This window comes from Lactuca saligna, chromosome 6 (genome assembly GCF_052625555.1).
Source record: "Lactuca saligna cultivar CGN05327 chromosome 6, ASM5262555v1, whole genome shotgun sequence".
Classification (NCBI taxonomy): domain Eukaryota; kingdom Viridiplantae; phylum Streptophyta; class Magnoliopsida; order Asterales; family Asteraceae; genus Lactuca; species Lactuca saligna.
In genome coordinates, this window is record NC_136422.1 from 20,266,401 (window position 1) to 20,273,317 (window position 6,917).

Below are 6,917 nucleotides of genomic sequence, written 5' to 3' on the forward strand. Positions count from 1 at the left end.
GCCTCCACCTAACATATATCGTAATTAACTCTAATTAATAAACAACCCCCAAAGATGTTAGGCTAAACCCACTACTAATTTGTAGAAGGATCAAATACCAATTTGCCCTCCTATGACCTCTAAAGTCCACAGTTTGACCAAACCCTAAAAGTCCAAAAAAGTCAACCTAAGCGCATACGCTGGGTGTACAGCCCTTTACGTTAGGCTTACTGCTTCACCATGCATGCATTAGGAAACTTCATCGCTAAGCTGCACGTATCTGGGAGTACGCCCAATGTACGTCCTAGACTTTCTTTTCCCACTCTCCTGGTCTTAATCCGTTAAGACCATAGCTATAATCTCAGATCCGGACTCACTAAAGGCTAATACTCCATAAAGTTTGTGACTTTAAGCCTTTGCATGGCTGAGAAAGTCTAAAACTCATAAACTCTCACTCCTTACTCACAAAAGTTCTCATATATCATGCATGGGCAGATCTTGACGTCCAAGATCCCATTTTTATGAGTCCACTCCACTAAAGGCACTTAAAGGAACAATATTAGGCTCTGGTGTTCAACCAACTCATAAAGATTCAAGCTTTTGGACATAAACCCTAAAATAGATCATAATAAGCACAAACCAAAACAATGAGAAATCTTTGAGCTTGATACCTCCAAATGATGCACCAACCACAGGGAAACCCAGATCTAAAGCTTGGACTCCAACTCTACTCTCTTCAAAGCTCCTTCTTCAATTATAGAACCCCACAAAGAACACTCAAAAGCTTCAAATGGCCACTCAAGCTAAGAAAATGGAAATTAGGGTTTTGAGGGGGGTGTAAGATTGGAAATGGTGGCCAAAATGAGGCCATCATGTTCCTTAAATAGGGACACAACACACTATTAGGGTTTTCACTCTGAGCCTAGTACGCCCAACATACCTTCTTGTACACCGAGCGTACTAGGTGGATTCCGCATCCAAATCACGTACATAAGTACGCTGAGCGTACACATGCGTACGCCCTACATGCTCAACTACCACCTTTTTTCAATTAAGGACCAAACTTAACAACTACAATGAAGTAAGGGATATTAAGATATATCTGGTCTCAGTATGTTATAATTCTCCACCACTAGAATCAGACTTCGCCCTCAAACTCATCTTCTATAAATAACTCTGGGTACTGCTCCCGCATCTCGGACTCCGACTCACAAGTCCACTCGGATCCCTTCCGATGTTGCCACTAGACCTGAACCAAGGGCACTTCTTTATTCCTCAAGACTTTCACCTTCCTATCCAAGATCGCTATCGACTTCTCAATGTAATTCAGGCGTTTGTCAACCTGAATGTCCTCTAACGGGACAACTATCCTCTCATCGGCTACACAATTCATTGGGACACATGGAAGGTGTTATGAATCTGGCTCAACTCTGCAGGCAGCTCCAACCAATAGGCTACCTTACCCACTCGGGCAATCACTCTGAAAGGACCGATGTATCTAAGGTCTAGCTTACCCTGCTTCTTGAATCGGATCACCCCTTTTCCATGGGGATTCCTTCAGGAGGACATAATCTTCGACCTGACACTCTAGCTTTGAACGTCGTCGGTCTGCCTAACTCTTCTGACGACTATATGCCGTCAGTAACCTCTGTCTGACCTGTTGGATCTGCTCTGTCATCTTGAGCACTATCTTAGTGCCCTCATCACTCTATGTCCTACCTCTCCTTACCAGATGAGAGTCCAACACCTCCTCATATATACAAGGGCTCAAATGGAGGTATAACGATACTGGAATGATGGTTGTTGTTGTATGAAAACTTATCCAAGGTCAAGTAAGTGTCCCAACTTCCACCGAAGTCCATAACATATACACGTAGCATGTCTTCGAGCATCTGAATCGTCCGATCGCTCTGCCCGTCTGTCTGTAGGTGATATGTGTATTGAAGTGTAACCGGGTACCCAACTCCTCATCAAATTTCTTCCAGAACCTAAAAGTAAAACGTACATCTCGATCTAACACTATCAATATAGGCACCCCATGCTGTGCCACCACCTCTCGAACGTAGATTTCGGCTAATTTCTACGCAGAAGAGCTCTCAATGATAGCCAGAAAGTAAGTACTCTTCGTTAACCAATCTACAATAACCCATATCTCATCAACACCTTGCGCAGTCCTCGATAATTTGGTGATAAAATCCATGGAAATTTGTTCCCACTTCCACTAGGGTATATCTAAAGGCTGTAACAGGCCGTGTGGACGATGGTTCTCCACCTTGACTTGACGACAGGTCAAGCATCTCTCAACTACCCATGCCACATGTCTATTCATGCAAGGCCACCAATAATCCCCTTTCAAGTCCAAATACATCTTGGTGGCTCCCGGATGGATTGAGAATCTCGACCTATGGGCCTCCTCCATCAAAATATGTCGAGCTCCACCCGTATATGGCACCCATATCCACCCACGGAAGGTCATAAGCCCCTGACTATCCATCTCAAACTTAAAAATCTACCGGATCACACGATCTCTCTTACGGTTCTTCGGTCTCACGGCCACCACTTAGGCCTCTCGGATAGAGATTCCCCATCATCACCATCATCCTCATGCACACGTCTCGGAATGGAGCACTCACTACTTTGCAACTAAGGGCATCAGCTACCATATTAGCCTTGTCAGGGTGATACAAAATCTCACAGTCGTAGTCTTTTACTACATCCAACCACCTCCTCTGTCTCATGTTCAGGTTGGGTTGATCCATCAGGTATCAAGCTCTTATGGTCCGTGTATATGGTACACTGGACACCATAAAAGTAGTGGCACCAAATGTTGAGGGCGAACACCACCTCCCCGAACTCCAAATCGTGGGTGGGATACCTTGTCTCGTGAGGCTTCAATTGCCTTGATGCATACGCTATTGCGTATACCCTCTGCATTAAGACATCACCCATCCCTGATATAGATGCATCATAGTAGACTACGAAGTCCTCCATTCCCTCGGGAAGGGATAACACTGGAGCTTCGCACAATATTCAGCAAAGAGTCTCGAATGAGGCTTGCTGCTCGGGCCCCCAAGCAAAAGTAACACCCTTCCTGGTCAATCTGGTAAGAGGAACGACAATCTTAAAGAAATCCCTGATAAATCTCCGGTAGTATCTTGCAAGGCGAAGAAAACTCCTGATCTCGGATAGGGACCTCGATACCTCCCATTACATAACTACCTTAATCTTGGTCGGGTCGACCAAAATCTCATTTGGGTTAATAAGGTGTCCTAAGAATTGGACCTCATATAACAAGAAATCACACTTGGAGAATTTTGCATAAAGCCTCTCCGTCCTCAATTCTCCAAGCATCTCCCAAAGATGCTCCTCGTGCTGCTCTCGGGACCTTGAGTATACCAAAATATCATCGATGAACATGATCACCGACATATCTAACATGGGGTTGCACACCCGGTTCATGAGATGCATTAGCGCTGCCAGTGTATTGGTAAGTCCGAAAGGCATCACCACAAACATGTAGTGCCCATAACAAGTTCTAAAGGTCGTATTTTGCATATCCTTCTCGCAAAATCTCATCTGATGATACCCATATCTCAAATCAATCTTGGAAAACCAAGACACCCCCTGCAATTGATTTAATAAATCATCGATCCTCGGCAATGGATAACAATTATTGACCGTCAGCTTGTTTAACTCCCGGGAGTCGATGCACATCAGGTGTGAACCATCCTTTTTCTTGACAAAAAGGATCAGTGCTCCCCACGGTGAGCTACTCGGTCTAATAAAACCCTTCCTCAACAGCTCCAGGAGTTGCGAGGATAAATCCTGCATCTTAGGCAGTGCAAGGCAATAAGGTGCCTTGGCATTAAGCGTTGCACCCGGAATCAAATAGATCCGGAACTCCACCTGCCTCTCGGGAGGCACACCCGGTTACTCCTCGGGGAAAACATCCGGGAACTCACACACACAACCGGAATATTAGAGATAGAGCTTGGCCTCTCAGTGGCAACTCTCGCATCCGTCACATATGCTAAAAAGCCTATGCATGCCTGTTGTAAAGTATGCCTCGCTCTGGTGGCAGAAAAGATAGTTGATCCAGATCTAGCCCCTCGCTATACACAGTAAGCACTCCCCCACTAGGATCTCGTATGCTCACCATCTGACGCTCACAGTCAATCACAGCTCCAAATCGGCTCAACCAATCCATGCCCACCATGACACAGTGTAACAACCCGTTATATTTCTAGTCAATTTAAGTCAAACCATTATAAATAAAATTCAAGATTTTATTCATTTCACTAAATTCATAAGGGTTAAATATGACTTAAATTATATAAATAATGTTTATTTTATGTATATAAGTATTTGGATTAAAATACACTTAAAAATTGACATCTTTCCCCTTTGACAACCAAGAACTCTGCACCAAAAACCTTCCTACCGAAAACAGTTGTCGGATAGCAAAGGGATTTCGGCCGAGAACCCCCTTTCTGACCTAAAACCCAAGCGATAAAAATGTTTTCATCCGAAAACTTTAGCCATTTCTCACTCTTTCACTCGAAGACACTCCCATTTTTCTCTCAAGTATCATCCAAGAACGTTCATACCTTCAAGAGAAAACCTTCAAATCTTCATATTTTTCACCAAGAATACCAAGAACACCAAGAACAACCTTCAAATCTTCAAGTGACTGAAAATAAATTTTTGACCGAGAACACGTTCCTGACCGAAAACACCTTAGGACCGAGAACCTGATCCCCAATTGTGGAATTAGAATGGAAATCAAGAATTTTGGTGGAGCTTTGATTGAAAACTCCCTTCAACACTTCACACCATTTTCGGTAATTCCTTAAAGAAATTCCATACATAAATCAAGTGTTGTCTAACACTTTAATTTATTATCTCATTAATTTGAATACGATTACGTTTTTAAATAATTCTAGGATACCGTTCTTTTCACATACGCTAGCCCGAGGATCATCTTCTCAATCACGATTTCCTAACACGAACACGTAACATAGGTGAGTTCATACCCATACGTTTTCAATGTTTTTAGCGAGGAAATACAAGTAAAACACAAGGACTTTTGTGTTTTTATACAAACATTTTCAAATAGTTTTAAAACCTTTGCAAAAGATTCAAACCGAGTATTCACTACATTTCATAAAAATATTCATATATTTTAACCCTTTTATAATATGTCGAGCATAAGGGTATTTTTCCTTCGTACAACTAAATTGCAAGAGTTTTCAGTACATTACAGAACATTACATTTAAACTATAATTGGTATAGTTTGTGAATCGCTACGCTATTTTTCTAAGTACATGTGACATCCCCATTTTCATGGCCAGAAAAAACGGATTTTGTTTATTCTTGTTTGAAAATCAGAGTAATATATTTCATAAAAGTGTTGCGGAATTTGTTCCCAGTAAAACATGATAAATACGTTATCAAAGCATTTCCGAAGAAAAATAGGTTCATTCATTTTAAAACATTCGGGATGTCATCGTCAATACAGAAACATAAGCATAAATAGAACTTACATGCATTATCACTAGTGATTTACATCTCCTTAATCTCTCAGTGTAATGTGACTTCATATCAACACCTGTGATATAAATAAACTGAGTGGGTCAGGTTGGGAAACCTGGTGAGTACATAGGGTTTTCAACCCATAATAATATAATTATTATGTTTAATCATCAAATAGTTAACCCAATTACACATCCCCATTATCTTCTTTACTCTTAAGGATCTACCCTAAGAATCAACTATTTTTAATTCATTCATTCCTAAGGATTATCCTAAGGAATAAGTACGAAGTTCATCGTTGTTAATGACACAACTATCAAGCACATCTGCTAGTTCTATCACTTAGGCACAGCTGCCAGAATTATGACATTCTCTATGAGGCACAACTGCCGGTATTGTCCTTCGGGCACAGCTGCTAAGGTTATTTCATTTATTGACATTATCGTTTTTGAGAATCCACTCACAATACATGTCAATGGGTTTTTAGAGTACACCGGTGAACACATCATTCACAACACCTACAGGTTGCGAGTCTGCTAGTGTTCAATTGGAGTGTTTAGAATAGTCCGTGGTTGTTATCCATACTCTTCTAGATGACGGGGCCAACATTTGGGAATAAGGCTTCTCACATCATCCACATCTCACCCTTACCTCATGGTCTATATCACCTCTCAACTCATCATACAACTCATATTTCATCTACCCAATGTTTACCCAACATATTATGTAGATATAAATACATATATAATTTAAATCATATAAAACTTGTCTAAAATCGTTCATCCAGCATAGCTACCAAGTATACAGATAATATGCACACATAGCTCGTAATTTATATAAAATACTTCATATCTATGTGTAGGATGAAATGGACCATGCACTCACTTGTTAAGGTGGTGATTCTGAATTCAGATAGCGCTTAGTTACTCTTAAAACAATTTCCCTCGACAAAACCTAGTATCATTACCACTAGGGTTTAGTTTAATATTCACCGAGACTAATTAATAGTCTAACTATTATTACTGTTATATAAGCGTTAAACAATACTTATATAGCCCATAATAATAGCCCAAGTATTTATTATAAGGTCCTAATAACATTACTATATTGAATCATAAGCTATACTAGAGATAGGTTAGGCGAGCTCACTTACAGCGGGTTTTTCTCAAAACTGGGAGCCATTGGAGCAGCGTTCGCGAGCCGAAAGGTTGTTCTTCTCAGAGTCGTCGGGTACTCTGGGGCTTCCGCCTCGTGCTAGGGAGGCTCCCTAGACATTTTCGGGGGGTTTCGGGGATAAAGAGAAGTTCTAGATAGAGAGGGAAGTGATGGAAGGTGCGAGGAATGAAGAGGACTTCACCTCTTATTATAGGGGGCTGGAGGAAGGTTCACGTTGTGAATTAATAAT